This window comes from Parus major, chromosome 1A (genome assembly GCF_001522545.3).
Source record: "Parus major isolate Abel chromosome 1A, Parus_major1.1, whole genome shotgun sequence".
NCBI classification, from domain to species: Eukaryota; Metazoa; Chordata; class Aves; order Passeriformes; family Paridae; genus Parus; species Parus major.
In genome coordinates, this window is record NC_031773.1 from 65,224,313 (window position 1) to 65,242,720 (window position 18,408).

Below are 18,408 nucleotides of genomic sequence, written 5' to 3' on the forward strand. Positions count from 1 at the left end.
TCTAGACCATCCTTTGCCTTCCAGGCGCTCCCGGCCGAGGCTGGGAGGGGGAGCGGGGGCGGAACAGCGCTGCCCGCCGGAGGGTCCTGCCCGGCCTGCGGGGGTCCCGGCCGTGCCCCGCGGGCAAGGGGAGGGAGCCTCCCGCTCCTTGCGGGGAATGAGAAATGACAGGGGGAAAAAACAATAATAAAGCCCAGGGCTAGAAAAAAAAGGGCAAATAAAAGGCGAGCGGAACCGCGGCAGAAGTTACGAAGTCCTGCCGGGAGGGCGAGAGAGAGACCTACGGGAGAAACTTGAACATAAGCCTGCTTGGGAAGAGAAAAGGAGGACGAGCGAAAAGGAGAGGATTTCCCTCCTGAGCGCTGCAGGGAAAGTCCTTAAATTTTACACGGGAAAAGCGCTCCTCCTGGCCAGGAGAGGAGGCTGCCCAAAGCCCAGAAGCAAACCTGCACCGAGCAAGCGGCCAAACCCGAGTTTGAGTGTTGGAGGCGATAACGAAGGAGGAGAACCGGGGGCTTTGCTGCTTCCAAAGCTGCAGGAGCGGCTCCCGGGGAAGGGCAGCCCGACCCTGCCCCGCGCTCCCCCGGAGCAGCTCCCTGGCACCGGCCGCTGGCAGCCAGGGCATAAATCCTCCTGACAGGGTGGGGGCAATTACGAGGCCGTAAAAGAGTCAGGAAGATGGATGTTTACGGTGATTATTTCTGGTTGTGTTTTTGTTTTATAGGAAGCCCGAACTGGAATCCCGAAGGCAGCGGGTTATGGTCTTCCGAAGCGTTATGGATTTCTAGGCTGTAGCTCCATCCAAAAGCCCTTTTCTTCCTCAAAACCTACCTCACCTTCACGCCGGAGGGCTCCACAGCATGCTAGGGGCAGACTCTGGCCCTGACCCTGGACTGCCCAAAATCCATCTTCACACGAGTGTAATCAGGTGCAGACTAAAAGTCTGCAAAACCCCGGGTGCCCCGAAGAGCATGGAGTAATGTATTTAGCACTTAATACAAACCACAGAAAAATACAATCACCAGCTGTGAAGTGACAGAGCATTAAGAGTCAGGAAACGAACAGATTAGAAAACAGAATTTCCCAGCCCTCTCCCCGCCTCGCACATCTACAAATCACTAATTTGAGACAGATTTACAGCCTTTACATATTTATTGGTGTATCTATCTGGATATCATGCTTATCATCCGGGATCTGAGTATCTGAAATGGTAGCATTAGTGAAGCATACTTGGGATTTTTATTAGAAATGGGTCATAAAAACTGAGCCTATTTTAAAATAATAGTTTTCCAGCCTGACTATTATGGAATATGGATTTATTAGTCATTTTTATGTTTGAAGCTCGGTTTGAAAACAACCTAGATATTGTTAGCAAAGTTTGGCTCGGAGCAATGGAAAGCCTCTGGTTTTTTTAAAGGTTAAGGGGCCAGATTAATAACAGCTGGAAAGGTTTAGAGTTTATTCTGGTGAGACAGCAATCAGCAGGTTGCCATACACACCTAGAAAAACATAGCTGGGTTCCATCTACCCTAAACATCAACCTCCCAGAGACAGAGCCAGTGCCCAGATAGTAATAATTACATGAATCTTTTTCAGGTTTTTTTTATAAAAATATGCATCTTTCAGGTGTTTCTAAGTCTAGATGCATCAAAACAGAATGCAAATAAATGGATATTGCAATACTGGATATCACAGATGCAGGAGTTGCAAATCAGATAGATCAGAGCTTTGACCTAATACTCCCTTACTGAGTAGCATTTGCTTACATCTTAATTTATCTCCACTTTGTTACTTTACACTTATGCTTCCTGATACCAGAAATACTGACACTTTAAATAAAATAATGAAAACAAAAATATGAACTAAAGGAATAAACACTCCCTACCTTAATTCTTTTTGCTGCCACCCCCCTTTAGAATTATAATACATAGATCAAAGCAGATAATTGGATACTTAACTATATTCTTTTAATTCCTTAAGCTAAAACATTAATTATTCTGTTTAGATTAAAAGCAGTAGCATTTATTTTTTTTTTGGCTGGACGCATTTTAGGTTCTTTCCAGTCTCACATAAAACGGATCATACCTGCCCAAGGCATCCGCCACTTTCTGCTCTGAAGCTGACACAAGAAAGTCAAATTAAGAACCTTTTTTTCTGGTATATTGATTCTCACATCAGCATTAAGCAACATGATGAAAGTCAAGGCTCATAAAGTCACGGCACAAATTCCTACGTATCGATCAGTACATGGGAAGATGAACTTTGCTGTACTCTCTACCACCTGGGATTTGATAAAAATAGTTCTGCATGTTTCTGAATGAAACAATGTAATTGTTTCTTATTCATCTACTATCTAAGGGTGTTTTAGGCACTTAAGTTGTGAAGATCTTTCATAAAAAGGCAACAGTAATTTAATTTTTGCATCTCCATCTAAATCAGTGCGAGGTGGGAAAGCATGGTAGGTGATGAGCCAAACAGGAGATGAGAAATAATGACCATTTAGGAGATTACCTGTGCAGGGACACACAAAAGGAAGGGGAAAGGCAGGAGGGTATTTGTGTTACTTCATTCTTCAGGGTATGATTCCACTGGATTAGGCTGTCTGCAGCTGACAGGTACCTCTAAACAGTATGTTGAGCATATAGTTATTGTCACCTAAAAAATTCTGTCTTCTCTAGAGAACAGAAAATCTGGGGAGGCAGATCTCTACCTCTGCAAATAGTGAGCAACTCAAGACTTCACTGAAGGTCTGGTGATTTTGGCACTTGCAGGCTCAGCTTCCTTTTGATGAATAGGTGTCTACCATAACCCAAAGAAGATAGGAATCATGACATATTATGTTGTTGTTGTCTCAGTCATTCACCAAAGAAACTGCAGCAGTTCACACTGCAGTGAAAACCAAAAATTGCCACTTCTGTTTACATTTGGAATGCAATCTTCCATAGTGATGGTAGAGAGTTCTTGGAGACTTCAAAGGAGACAAACCCAGGAAATTTCATGGGTTACTGTCACAGAAATTCCTGTAAGAAAATAAAGGTGAACTGGCTTTAACTGCAAAGAAAAAGTAGTTTGCTCTGGACAACAAAGAGCAGGAAATGGACAATGAAGAAAAGGAGATGTAAAGAATTTTTGGACAGCTGACTGTTTGCCAAGACATAATCATCAGTCTCAGAATCACTTCATTCTTAGCCATTGGTGAAGAAGATGAAGTGAATTTTACATGGCATAGGCAACAGTACTTTCACCTAGTCCTCTCAGGGTATTTGAGACATCCACACAAAACACGATTCTCCATCTAAAGAGAGGAACAGTGCTTTCCCTGACCACTGAGGAGAGGGGTAGAGGTTTCACAGTGGAACTGTTTAGCCCAGCTATCCAGATCAGACAACCAGCATTTGTTTGGTTTGTCCACACTTCCCTGCAGTCTTTTCTCAGGCTGCTGCTGGTTTGTGGTCACAGGGACTGGGCCACAGCTGCTCTGGGAAACCACCAGAAACATGTACAGGGCCACTTCCCCTCACAGGTTACATGGTCTGTGCCCCCCAAAAATAGTGGTGCAACAAAACAGAAGTCCCAAATCCTGCAGAAATGCTGAGATTGAGCTGAGGTGAGATGCTCTTCTAGGTGTAAAGAAGCAGCAGTGAAAATGAAGTAGATTCTGCACCATGTCCTACTGAAGTGCCGTGGGGGGAGGGGGGAAATGAGAAACAGAGAGAGTCTTGTTCATACATTTTCAACTTTACCACTCTTGGTCTATATTTACAGTAATTATTCTTACATTTTTTGTTAATTTTTTTTTTCCTCTTATTCCTTGTATTTTTAAACTTTCCTCAACTTCTTATGGCTTTGCATGTGGATAATTCTATATAAATTTTTATAAAGCTACTGAATGTTAATTGACTGAGTAAAGTCAAATTTGCCTAAGTTTTGAAATGTACTATGATTAAAACCTCTACATGGTAGTAATGTTCTGGACTTTTATGCTAGTTTTCTGTGTTAGGATCTCAAATTATTTTACAAATTGTCTAAGTCATTAAAATCCATAGGAGTTTAGGTGATGGCCAGTATGTTGCATGGAAGATTTATATCTCTGTTTACTGGAGCACTTAAAAATATGCTTACTTACAAATATGAGCATTTTTCTGACTGCAGTGGCATTTCACAGACTATAACATGAAATTCAATTGAAAGTTTTAAAAATTACAATTTTTTCATGCAACTCATTAAGCATCCAGAGTAGTATTTAGTAAAAAAAAATTAATGTGTGAGTTATCTTGCTGATTCAGTGATTTTAATAGTGAATATGGCATTGAAGCATATTTACCACGTGAATTAGATTATTTTTATACCATTTTCAGCAAAGAAGTAGTAAATAATGTTATTTTGGGGTTGAGTGTAGGCATGCTCACAACACCCACACTGCATCTGTTTTATGTAATTCACAATTTCAAGGTTTATTTCATAAGGGGATGACTGAGGTATGTAATGAACAAAAATTAAGTCCTATATTGTGGAGAGCATCCACTTGATGACAAATCAAATTTATTAATTTATGAAAATTTCCATTGCCTTCCATTGTGGTGTGCATAGAAAAAATCACAGTTACTGTATTAGGAAAACAATTAGAATCCTCATGCACTGGAAAGAATAGGCTGATTCAGATTTTTTCCAAGCACAGAAGTGAGTTTTCAGTCTCTGTAAGTCTGTTATACGTCCACTAGAGGCATTTAAGAAAGTACAAACTATATTTCAAAATAAGAATTATTCAGAACTGAATGGATCACTTTTAGCTTACATGAATGATCATGCTATAATGGAAGAGTAAAATTCCAATTCTGGAGAGGAGAGTGTGACTGGAGCCTTTTATAGGTTAACTTTTGTAAATTTTTTTTCATTGCTGTTGTTTTGTTTTGTTTTGTTTTGTTTTGTCTATGTATCTTTTGTCAGTAGGATCATGGAATCATGGAATGTTTTGGGTTGGAAGGGATCCTGAAGGAAATCCTGTTCCAACCCTCTGCCATAGGCAGGGACACCTTCTCCTAGACCTGGGATCTCCCCTAGACCTCAGAGCCCCATCCAACCTGGCCTGGAAAATTTCCAGGGATAGAGAATCCACAGCTTCTCTGGGCAGCCTGTGCCAGGGCCTCACCACCCTCACAGCAAAGAATTTTTGCCTAGTATCCAACCTAACTTGAATTCAATTAGATTCAATCTAATTGAATCCAATCCAGTTTGGAGCCATTCCTCATTGTTGTGTCACTCCAAGCTCTTGTAAAACACACGTGAATGGAAAATTTTTTGATGGTGCCCATGGAGGGAATCTCATTTTCAAAGGGTGATTCTGTTTTGTCACAGCTGAGAGTTCCTGTGATCCAGAGGTTTTTACTGCAATGGTGAATGTGATCCGGGTCTGTGGAAAACTGATCGCCTGTGTCTATAAACAGTACCTTAAACACTCTCTGGAGCAAGGCAAGCTTACTTTTCATAGCCACAGGGCAAGTAGAGCTGTAAGAAAATGAGGTGTAATTATACCAAGGCAGGCAAAATTCCTTCAAAGATCTGATTTTCCTAGTGAGGGCTGCGTGGATCTGCAGGAAGCAATCCACTCCCACGGACACACGCTGAACCTCATCCACATCTGGCTCTTCAAGCCACTTCTGAGAGCACTGCCTGCTTTGGGCTCTAGAACACAAATACTTTTAGCAGTGACCTGTTCTTTTTGAAAGAAATGTTCTATAGCAACGTGACTGCAAGCACTCTGTTTTGGTGGTTTTTTGTTTTAAAGATGCCAACTTTTGTAATACTTAAATGACTGTCCCAGAAATTTGGTTTGCTAGCTTTTGCTGACAGATATGCCATAAATTTCTCTCTCTCATAAATTTAGGTTCAGGAGAAAAATAACTTTTAAAAATTCTGTATGTTATAATTTTGAAGCCACCTGAAGTACTGGTTTTGAAAGCAAATATTCAAATTCTTTTAAAAGTAATAATTACAAGTACACTGGCTAGTTCAAATCTGCATAGGACCCTGTGTTTATTTTGTGCTTCAAATGGTGGTTAGTTTTCTGATCACTGAGTTAAGTTTAACTCTTCCACTATTTTAATTTTTTTTAATAATATGTACTTAAAACACTGCTCACTCAACAAATTTGAGTGGATACATAAATACTTGTAGAATGGGGTCCTATTTTTCATAAATTTTCATCTGGCTGGACTATCCAGCTCCTTGGTCTCTAAACACCAAATATTCTCTCAGTCTCTTTTTTTTTTTCCTGGTGGTTTTGTTGTTGTTTTATTTTCCTAATTCTTAGAAATATTCTGTAGAAATACAAGGAAGTCACTTGTTCCTCTAACAGGAAATTCAGTGCTCTTTTCTATGACTTGTTTTGTTACAGTTCTGGGAGACAACACTGAAAAATCAAGATTTTTACTAACCTGAATACTATCTTTGGTGTCAGTTCCATTTTATCTTGTGTTCCAGAGGCAAAAGTATCAAAAAATGTCAGCAAACAACTCTTATTTTTAAATAGTTCTGTGAGTACACTAAGTTTTATGTTTCCTGGTTTTGTGATTTATAAGTATGTATGTAAGTGTACAACCTTTTTCCTAGGAAATGGGATGGATATTTTCAAAGCATCTTTTCCTAGTAAGACTGACAAAATGAGTCCTGCTTAAATAACTGAGAAACAGAAATGTAGGCTGAAAGTAAATTTTAACTAATGCATTCCAAGGAAAATGACCAAATCTCTGAGAGTAAAGGGAAGCTAAGAATGATTAGCAAAAAATATAATTAATTTAATTGAAACAATTCTCACTTGATATGTAATGCACACAATCAAAGGTACAGGCTCATTAATAACTTATTTATGACAGTCTCCCTCTGAGCCATTCAAAAAGTTTATTTTAGAGTGAAAAAAATGTAATGCAAAGCCTTAATATTCAAGAAATCTAAGTTCTTAAATTGATTTGGAATCAAATTTTAGTTAGATAAGTATCTAAAGATGAAAGTAAGTGTTTAGTGGGATTTTCAAAGATTCTTTACCGTAATGTGCCTGCATCCAAAGATTCCTCAGCTTCCTCTACAGTCCTCTGCTTCCAGTGTTAAACCAGGTGCTAAAGTTTCACTTCTGGGCTTGTCCAGGAGCCTTGCTGTGTCAGCAGAGCTGAATTCTCCATGTCTAATTCATTCCTGGAAGGATTCTCAAGCACAGTTCCTCCATCTGCATCGCCTGAGAAACTCTATCCCAAAGGCATGTGGTGAGCACATGGAGCAGCTCCCCAAAATCACCAGTCACAAAGTGTGGAGTGCTGGGTAGCAAATTCTTCTCATTCTTCAACTGTGCCTTAAATTCCTGTCCACTGAATATTTTGTTAATCTTGCAAACCTTGATGGTGAATCTGTTTCATTTTGTACAAATAAATAAAGAATATCTGTGGTAAAAAGGGGAGAAGCGGTGAGTTATGACACCACAGCCTTGTGGTAGGAACATTCACTGAGGGGCAGAGACACCTGGGTCCCAGCCCCTGTCCCACAGGCTGGCTTATGTAAGATTTATAGTGTAAATGTTGAAAATAAGATTTTAAAAAAATATTTAAAATACATAAAGTAACCACTGGAGCAGGGACAGGTGTCTCCATCATGAATATCCCTTCTTTTCATGGTTGCCAGATTCCATACCTCCATGAGCTGTACACCCAAACCTTCACATGGCTAGAAGCCACAATATACATTCTTGTCCCATGTGCTGGGAAGCAGAAGCTCTCAGCAGGAACTGGTTGTGGCCCTTCAGGAATTGCAGCAGCCCATTTCCATATTGGACTGCATTAGCCGTGCAGTTGAGTCCTAAATCAGTGTTATATTGCCTTCAACAGCCTGGACCACTGTGCTCCACCCCACAACACAGAAATTCCCTCATGTTGTAGCTCTGTCTTGGGGATTTGGTCCCAAGTGACTAACTGAGAAACAAGTATATCAAAAATATCTGTGGAATAATTCTGGCCTTTGACACTGAGTCTCTTACAATGGCACTTAGACTCATGAACCTTTACAGGCTCCCTTTGAGATGTTATCCTAGATCCTGAAATCTTGACATTTTTAATCAGTTCCTTTTAAGCACAAAGAGGATATAACTAAATCTATCATCTAAAACCATCCATTTTAATGTCAGGTTGCTTTAATACTATCTCCCCTCCCACCACCAAAAGGAGCAAGTGACATTATCCACTTCCTAGACTGAGTAATCCTGTGCAGTATCAGAACATTTACAGATATTATGCAGTGTACATGTACAGACATTAATGTTGCACCATCTCATGTCTGTCATGAGATGATTTTCTTGGGGGAAATGAGGAACTCACTCATATGCTGAAGTGGCTTACAGACTCACCACAGAGTGAGCTTTAGGCACGGTACAGGTGGGTTTGAGCCCAATAAAATCAAGGGAACTGCATAGTCCCATCTCAGTCTGACCTGACTCACACAGCCATTTACACCAGTACAAGAACATGAGAAATTTTAACAGCAACTTTGTTGAGCTTAATGAATTTAATTTCCTAGTCACACCAACTGTTCCAGTTTGTTTCCAGGTCTAATAGGAGAACCATATGGAGAAAGGCACAGAAAGACAAGTAGGCGGTGCATGCCATTACTCACCATCTGTCCAGGCAAGCCGTGCTGAGCCAAACCAGGAACAGGTCATGGCTCACACAACATTCACAGGTCAGAGCCTGTCTGAGAGCCAGTGAGCACTGCCACATGTGGGAAGGTTTTCCTGGAGCTGCCGTGCAAGATGAGGACAGCAAGGGGTCAGCTGGTGAGAGAGGAGCTGCAGGTGAAGACAAATGCCTGAGAAGTCTGTGTTGAGAGAAGAGGTAAAAATTGACTGAGTGTAAAGGCATAAGTGATACAGCAGCTTAAGATGCTGACATGAAGGCTTTTATTGCAATAGAAAGCCCTACATTTACTAAGAGCTTGAGATTTTGCCCAAGGCTTCCTAACCTTATAATGTAACATTATTCCAACTGGTATTGCTTTCTCAGTGAAAATTTTAAAAACATAAATGCATGTTAAATCCTATGGCATGTGTTTCGCTAAGATTTATAGATGGACTGTAGAGCTGTATTCTCAGAGAACCTGCCCTGCACTTCCCTGCACCTGCAGAGGGCTGGGACTGGGAGGATAATTACGAGCATTGAGAGCCTACACCAGATGTTCCAGGAACAGAGAAATTCCATCTTTGGCTGGCTGGCCTCAACAGGCAGGAAAGCAGCAAGAGGAAGAGCTCGTGTTTGAGCTGGTGTGTGCCATGCCAGCCCTTGGCTGCTCAGTGCCAGCCCTCTGCTGCTGGCAGCCTTCTTGCCCTGCTCTTTGCCTGGGGTTATTGCCACAGGCAGAGCCCAGCACAAACACGGAATGTTCGGGGAAGGCTGAGGTGTTAAAGGAAATAGGGTTGTGAAACAGGAGTGCATGCAAATGAAAGGAGCACAAGACTCACAGGACTCGTATTTCCAACTCAACACATTCCAGAGTGCAGGGCATTGCTTCAGAAAGATTAGGTGTCACTTCTGTGCTTGGAACAGGAAGATTTCACATTTTAGATTTTTATCAGAAAGTATATAATAAAATATTCAGCAGGAATGTTAATGTTTTGTGTCTTTGTGTTTTGTTGCCAAGATGATATTTTTTTTTCTTTTTAAATGAAAGGGACTAAATAATAGTTAGCCCTTCTCTATTAAGTGGCCAACTTTGAACTTAGGTTTTTCCCAGTATTAGAAACATCCATTTTAACATCCTCTCAACATGTTAAGCAACACCAGGAAAGAAATCTTGCTTACAATTGAGAGCAAGAATTTTCACTTCAAACCAGAAACCTTGATTCTTACAATTGTATACTGTAGATTGAGGTACAGAATAAATTCTGAATCATTCATTTAATGAGCTTTTTTTTTTATGATTCTTTCTTCTCTTAATTTCCTTTTCAGAAGAGCAATATGGATACATGGTCAGTTTAATAATAATAAATAGATCTTGGTCATCCACTTCCAACTTCTTTTTCATTAATTTATACAAAACTGTCAACATGTCATTGACTGCAGTGCTTGATTTCAAAGAGGTCTGAAGAAGGGAGGAAAGCATTATTGCAGATGTATTATTGAAAGCAGGAGTATCTCTGCTGAATTTCAGAGAGGCATTTTAAGATTTAAATAATGGATCCTCAGAACGAAAGTGCCTCGGTGACGCAGCAGGGACTGTTCATGTCTGGCTGGTTTGTGTTCTGTCAGAGCTCACTCCTTTTCACTCTAATGTGGAAAATGAAGGCTTCTTTATTTTCTGTTCTCTTCTGATCACCAGGCAATCCCAGTGGAAGTCCTGTGACATGGGACCATCCAGCCTCTGGGTGGAGAGAAGCCCTTCTTTCTCACTGGGGCAACTTCTTCAGTTTGGATGCTGGGGCTGTGTCTGGGCTCTCGACAGCACCACATCCCTGTCCATTTATCCCTGCACTTCTCAGACATTTGCCCCACTCAGACATCTGAAGGAAGGTTTTGTGGATGGCCTTACAAGCTGATGTCTCTGGTGCCTTTACCCAGATCCTTTCACTCCTCGAGGAAGGAGCCTATAGCCACTTTGGAGGACTTGAACCATTTCCTGAGGGCAGCTGCTCTCATCAACAGCTGAATTGCAGATCCTTCAGCAAGGCTGCAATGCACAGAAGGGCAGATGAAAGCTCAAAAAAAGAGACAATCCCCTAAACACCTCATTTCCATTGTTTATAGGCTTATTTCAGCCAAATTAATAAAGGAGTATACCACTGCATTAGTAACTACAGTGGGCCAAGGTGTTTTTGAGATCTTTGTTGCTTTCTTCAGTTTCAGAAGTTGGCAGAAACTAATGAAGACCATTTCATTAAGGACCATTAAGGATTAAGGACCAAAAAAACCTGAAGGATTGATTAAGAGAAAATTTGTGTGAAGTGAACAACAAATAACCACCATGGATTGAAGTCCTTTCCCTGAGGATCAGTCTTCATTAACTGGCATTGCTTGAACAACCATTTTTGAAATAAATTTACAGGATAGTCTAGCCTTATTTAAAAATCTGAAAATTACTTAGGTATCATTCCTTATTTTAAGTTCACCACCTCTATGGAAGTTCTTGATAAGACCTAGATAAGTGACACTCCTTAGTTTTGCCCTTTTTTCTGTTTCACACACCACAGCCTTGCAGGCACCAGTTTTACCTCACTGCTGGCTGATTCTTGAGAGCTCAGGATTTGGGTGATTCTCCGTTTCTGAACAAACATGTGAGTAATTAATTAGAAGATGAGTTTTATCTCCTCCTGGGTGTCTCTGTGCAGCAGATCAGTTGTTCTCATGTGGTTTCTCGTGATTCACATGATTGTGGGATGTACCTGTGACTCCTGTGGCTCTGCAGCATCCCAGGGGGGTGGAAGTGACACCCAATCTTTCTGGAGGGGCAGAAGTGACAGTCACAGGAGGGAGGCAGGCAGGCAGCAGCCATCCCATATTTATCCAATGCTCACCCATCTCTCCAGCCAGGAGAGATGCCTACACCCAGGGCACTGCATGATCTTCTTTTGCAGCCTACAGATTTCATTGTGTAACTGAAAGAAATGTGAAATGACAGCCCCCAATTTAGGATTTAGTCTGTTGCATTATTTAAAAGTCCCCATTAATTTTGGAAGCTCCTAAATGTACTCAGTGTTGTGTGAAAAGAACCCAGAATCAAGAGGATGTGAGCTAGACTTGCCAAGTTTCAAAAAATGTTTGACTTCCTTTGACTCCTTCACAATATTTTTTAAAATTTATTTGCACCTCCTCTGTTTAGCAATATCTCATCCTAAGAGAGTAATGTTTGTGTTTTTGTTTTTTTTTCTCTTAATAATTATTTTCAAATTCTGTATCATCTTTTCTAGGTTTTAGAACCAGGGGCTTCAGCCACATGTCTGTCCATTGCTGGCTAAGTGAGCATTCATGCTCAAATAAGATTTTGAGTCAAACCATCCCCAGAACTTCAGGAACAACCTGCTCATCTAGCTAATGTAGAAGGGAGGAACTTGAATGGTTTTTGGAGTTCTGAATGTGCAGAGGTGAAGCAGAGAAGGAAGAAATCCATCACCACATTGGGAATTTCTAATTGCAGAGACAAAAAGTGCAGAATGAGTGCTTTCCTCAGAGGGAAGGTGCACCAACAGGGTACTGAGACAGGAGAACTGGAGCTTAAAGTGAGGAACAATTCCTGATTCCTAAATAGAGCACAAAATAGAATAGATAATTAAGACATTGGTATGTCCACCAATGTTTGATGGCCTTCATGTGGGTGGAGCATGATTCATTTATTCTTAAGTATTCCAGTGATCCCAGTAATTTCTGGTTTTATTAAATAATATTAATATTCTCATGTTACTAGTGGAGAATAGGTGGGTTTTCTTTTGTCATGATAGAAAAGCAATTTTCTGATAAAGTTATAGGCAGTGTCCGACCATTTGCTGGTTTTCAAAACTCTTGCAAGGCAGTTAAATGCAGAATAAAGCATAACTGCATGGTACTGTGATTTTTGTAGCTTATGTTTTCATTTATATTTTCTGCCTTTAGAGTTGGGGTTTGTAAAGTGTGTAGAGAACCTGATGGGGATTGTAAGTTTATCACTGCTGTATAAATCTCATTCACAGCAGCATTTAATGATTATTTAATGATAATAACTTTATGTTAAATCTGGATGAAATGTAGTCTACTCAACCACTTGAGCATTTTGTATGTACAACAGAAAATAAATCTAGAGTTTTATTTTGCAGGCAGTCAGATTTAATACTGGGCTAAGATACATAAGATCAGCACAAGGAGAATGCAGCAAATGTTCTGACAGGCTGGGAATCCACTACTTCCACAATTTCCATACTTTCCATGACCATAGTGCAGGTACATGGAGACATTTCAGGCAGTTTCTTATCTCTGTAGCTTCAGCTTCACCACCCAAGCTGAACTCTGGTCACAGATTTATTCCAGGGTCTGAAATACAAATAAGACCAAAAAATTTTTTTTTAAATCATCAAGGATTCACTCATAATGTGTTTATTAATATAATAAGAGCATATGCATTCCATTTTGCTTATTTCCTCTAGCTATTCATGATTTTTTGTATTAACTAAAATAAAGCAATGGCATTTCCCAAGAACCTGGACATCAAAAATTTAAAAGAGACAGCTTGGTTTTGCCTCTCAGATTTAACAAAAAAAAAAGAAAATTCTTCTAAGATTTTAAAAAGAAAACAAAGCACATCTTAAACTTTCATACTTTTTGGACATGACTGTGCTGGTGCAAGACACAAGAACATAAGTGCTACTAGAGCTTGTGAAATTTTTCGTGCAGTGTATCTTTTTAGAAACTGAAAATTATATACATCAAAGAAAAATAATGGTTCATCTCTTAATTAATAAGAAAAAAAAACCCCAAAACAACAACCAAGGCTGCATGTTGTTTGAGTTAAAAGAATAAATTAGATGCATTTATTTGAAATGAAATTTGCTTTACACAAGTGTACATTGAATCAAATGTAGGTTTCTCTTTGGGAATGTGAAAAAACTGTGAAGCAGCTCCACAAAGACTGATGCCATAAAGAGTATCTGGGCAGACACTGGAACAAATCCCAGGCATTTTAATTCCCCTTGTTTCATGTATAATCTGAATTTAGTTGCTTTAAATTGCTATCTCTTTATGATTGTAGCATGATTCCTTATTCCTCACAGAGAACTCCTTGTAATGTCACTCATATTTGAATATTTTGGCAATACAGCACCACCATAATAATTACAGAAGGACTTATTTGTTAAAACAGGGCCCTGTACAGGAGAAAAGCAACATTTTCAGTTGGATTTCTAATAATAATTGCTCCCCAGTATTCTACAGCTGCAAAAGGGATGAGCAGATCTTGGGGTGGAGAGTTCATCCCTTCTTTTCTGTGAACTGAATCTAAACTTTAAGCCAAACAAAACTGTGAATTGTGAGGTGGTTTTGATTTTACTCTGTAGTCAGCAGCTGGCTCTGAAATATAATCATAAATTGCCCAAGTCTATCAGAGATATTTTAAGACAACCTCTTAAATGAATCTGGGCCATTCATAATGAAATCTTAATCCAAACAAGTTTCATAGGCAGCAGATACTGATCTAAACACAATTGATTAAAAAAAAAATAAATAGGTATTTCAGTCTCAAAAACGAAGTCACCTGCAAAGCTTTAAACATGCAGCAGTGATGAATCAGGAGGTTATTAGCTATTCACTCTAGGTATGGTTTAAAAAGCTGAATTTGACATCTGCTATCACATATCTTTTCAATGTACAAAGGAGAACTTTTAAGAGATAGCTGTGGATTGAGGGCCAGCCTAAGTGCAGTTTGTTCTTTGAACAAACAGAATGTAAGTTTACACCTACACTCTAGATACCCTTGTTACATTATCTCACAGAAAAACTGAGGGGACTTTTGCTAAAGCACTGAGAAATCAGACACTGCTTCCCAATTGTGAATGTTTTCCTGACTGACACTAAAGTATCCCTCCAGTAGCAGCAATTTAATTACATTCTTAAGCAGGCTTGCAGGTATGTTTAATGGGAAACAAACTGAGAGAGATACTGCAGAGGGTGGCAATTCAAAGTTTAAATCAGAAAAATCTATATTACAAAGATCTTTTGAAGAATCACATCTGTAAAGAGAGTGAATTAACGTGCTGACTGGGATGTGCCTCTGACAGGTCAGCTTCATTACATTCAGATACCACTGGCACAACTGAGTCTTCTGGGAGCCTAGAAGTCTCTGAGAACATTCAGAGTGACATTTGGGATAACAGGGGTGAATTTCAGCCAGGTCTTTCCTATGCCCATTTGCTGTGCTGTATTTTTGGCTCCAGGCGCATGCCAAGATCAAATTCCCAGACTTTCTCCGTGCCCAACCAAATATTGTTTGACCCAGATTTGGAACATTCATCAAACACACACACAGCATGTTTCTGTGCATGGCTGCTGTCACACAAACACAGTCCCACACTGGGTTGGGGACCAAGGGGGTGCCCAGAGCCTCCTGAGGTTTGGGAGCATCCCATGGCAGGGAAGGACAGGGTGCCTGTCACTGGTGACATGTCAAGAGATAGTCTCCAAGGATCCCTTTATCCTGGGGGATTGATCACCCCTCAATCCTCCAGCCAGCTGAGGGGAGAGGAGACAATGTTCCTCTCCCCTCAGCAATTTAGTGACCAGCTCAGCCCAGGCTCTGAATGGCCCTTAAAACCTGCAGTGTTGAGTTTGGTTAATAAAAGCCAGGCTACAATTGGCATGCCAAGTCACTGTTCCCTCTATTTCCCCACCTGAAGCTGCTGTGGCCCAGGTTATTTCAGCTGGCAGAGGGTATCAGGCACAGAGCAGAGCACACAGGAGTTGTGCAGGCTGTTCTTGCAGTGCAGTTTCTGAAATCAAGGCTAAAAGTTATGCTGGCCACAGGAGGGGCTCTGAGGGCAGGAACAATCCCCTTGTTATCCACTTTTAAAAAAGATATTCATCCAAGGAGATGTACAAACCTCCAGGATGCCTTCCAAACCTCATTACCCTTCATGAGTCAGATCCTGCTGCCTTCCTTTATGAAGAGCACTTGTTTGTCATCTTAAACATCAAAAAACACTCATTTCTTTCAAAGATGGCTTTTTGGTCAGGCTTTCTTTGTTTGCACACAATTTATGCTTCACTCTGTTTTTCAGAGCACAAGCTTTGAAAATATAAAGGTAATAGAATAGAAGCTTATTGTAGGAAAAATATGGGGTCAAAGATTTTTAATTAAAAAAGAGAATGACTTCTAGTTTAGAGAATACTTTATGGTGCTCTAAGAGGACCTCTCTTGCTGATGTCAAAGTCAGGAAAAAAAGTGCAAAACTTCTCAAATGTCTTTTTTATTATGATTATTTTCTGGCTTAGGGCTTTAAAACACAAATTGGGACTTTGAGTGCTTCATCAACTTTAGTTGAAGACCTGGGAAGTGAAAAAAGGAGGAAAAATAAACAAACATATTTCTCCCTAAAGAAACAAAATAATATTCACCTGATGGTATGTACTGATGAGAGCAGTGGTTCCCAGCCAGTGCTTAGATATCATCACATCTGAGACTGAAATAGAGATATTCCTGGAGACCTTTAACAGCTTTGATGGTGTCTGGGATCTTTATTTTCTTAAAAATACAAAAGAAATTAGGAAGCTCTGTGAAAATAAAAATCACCAGATAGAGATCCAGGCTACAAAGCAGCATTACTTTCAGAAAATATGGAAAATATAAATATCATTACCAAAGAAAAAGAAAAAGAAACAACAAAGGCTGAACAACCAAACCCCCTTCCCCCCAAAAAACAAAACAAAAAAAAACCCCAATAAACATAAACCAAACCAACCAAAACAACAACAAAACCACTGACCAAACTTAAAAAAAAACCCAACAAACTCTCTCTTAAATGGTGGAAGAACTCACCCTCATTAAATTCACTTCACCAGAATGAAATTTACTGTCAGAGTGAAACTTGCCTTTCAAGATTAAAAAATTCCAAAAAACAGAACCCCAAACCAAAAACAAAATAATAAAAAATCCCATGAAGGACCCAACTATAAATTCAATGCCAACATCACCAAAGTCATGTTCAGGCCACTTTAAAACAAGAAAAGCTATCTAAAAAAGTTTAGAGAGCAGGTTTTCTTGTAAGTTAAAATGCTGAATGGGATGGAGAGAGATGGTAAAATAGCTCTGTGTAGCCTCTTTTGCCTTTTTTTTTTGAGTTGTCAGTAGCACATAGCACATCCTCATTAAATATTCAGAAGGATTCCTATCTCAGTGTGGTAACATTCAGAATTTTTGTGTACACAGGATGAAAAGAAGGAGCACTTTTCTTCCAAAGCCATTAAAATCCATTCAGGATATAAAAATAGTTCTTACATCTCAGTGCATATCATGAAATATTTCTGAGTTTCCTTATTATGCCAGACTGCAGTGGCACAAAGGGAGAAGGAAATTTTGCTGCATCCTACATTTTTGGTCACAGGTACAGCTCCTGCTTGAATACACATTTCTGCTCCTGGACTGTGACTGCAGAGGAATATTCTCAGTTAAATCATCTGAAGATATAAAGCCAAATCCTCTCTCTCTGACAAACCTTTAGATCATTGTAGCTGGTCAAATGCACCTGTTTGTCCTTCACTTTTTATGAAGAAAAGATTTCTAAGCACAATATTTGGAGCATACATGTCTAACAGATTTTTTTTAATCAGACTGCTTATTGATCTTAATTTATTAATAAAAGTAAAGGAATTTTCATCCAGGGTCTAATTTTTTTCCCTCAAATTAAGATAATAATTATGATTTTGAAAATGTTTGATGCAGAAGCAAATCATATGTGAACTGTTTACTTATAGTATCAGCTGTTATCATTCACTGATCATGAACAATTGAAATATATTCTTACTTAAGTAGAATATCATAACATTAATTTTTTTTCACCTTTGATAAATGACAAAAATATACACATACATACCCATGTTAATAATAAAAATGCCCTTGCACACAACATTCCTATAAAAATATCTTAACTGTACAACACTTTGACACTACCTATTTTTAGGATTAGTTTTGGGAACAAAAGTCTGAATAGAAGTGGGGGAAAAAGATATTGATCCAGGGCACTTGAAATAAAACAAGCTGTTTCAGTTACATGGCCTCTGTTGCCCTTTTGCCTCTTAATATTTTATACAAAACAGATATTTTTCACATCCAGTCTAGCATAAAACAAAACTTATATAGACCATTCAATTTTGAACATGTTCTCTCAATATTTAGTTCCTTGTCTTGCAAATAAGCACTTCAGTGCATGGGCTGGCTGACAGAACTGCATGCTTGAGTGATTAAAATAAAAATATTTACATACCTGTAGATGGAGAGATAGATATATGTATAAACACACACATAGAGAAATGTATGTATAGAAATATATACATATACAATATCTGCTAAAATATATTTGTATTGAGAGGTTATGGATGGAAACTCATTCCAGACACAATTTCAGTAAGAGTAAACCATTTCCCTCATTGGAAATCGAGCAGCAAGGACTGTAAGACTTCCACAAAACAGAACAAATCACATTGATGGTTTTCATAATCCATATTTTTGATTTTAAGCCCAGGGTTGTTTTTTTTAGGATAAATGAGCTAGTAAATGTATGACTCGTGTTCAGCTTTGGTTTTGTCATATCTTTCACATTATTTAGGCTTCTGTCCACAGCTGGTGCTATTTGACTTAATGATCAGTGTAACTGCCATGAAAGTTTTTGAGATATTATATTATATTATATTATATTATATTATATTA

General features: G+C 39.2%; 2 long non-coding RNA genes across 5 annotated transcripts in view; both read right to left on the bottom strand.

Annotated features, from left to right (window-relative positions):
• Positions 1-2,913: 2,913 nt before the first annotated feature.
• On the bottom strand, positions 2,914-9,242 carry LOC107205022. The gene is made up of 3 exons (XR_001521823.3): positions 8,653-9,242; positions 7,042-7,430; positions 2,914-3,020 (listed from the first exon to the last, which is right to left on the bottom strand). It is a non-coding gene; the product is annotated as an uncharacterized LOC107205022 (long non-coding RNA).
• A 3,148-nt stretch (positions 9,243-12,390) lies between these two features.
• The window catches only part of LOC107205021, a 102,363-nt gene continuing 96,345 nt past the window's right edge, over positions 12,391-18,408 (bottom strand). For 2 of the 4 annotated variants that reach the window (XR_004497588.1, XR_004497587.1), the window contains exons 9-10: positions 16,101-16,227; positions 12,391-13,028 (exon numbers count right to left, since the gene is read on the bottom strand). This is a non-coding gene — a long non-coding RNA (uncharacterized LOC107205021). The remainder of the gene's footprint in view (positions 13,029-16,100; positions 16,228-18,408) is intronic. The other 2 variants (XR_001521815.3, XR_004497586.1) reach the window with 2 other exon arrangements.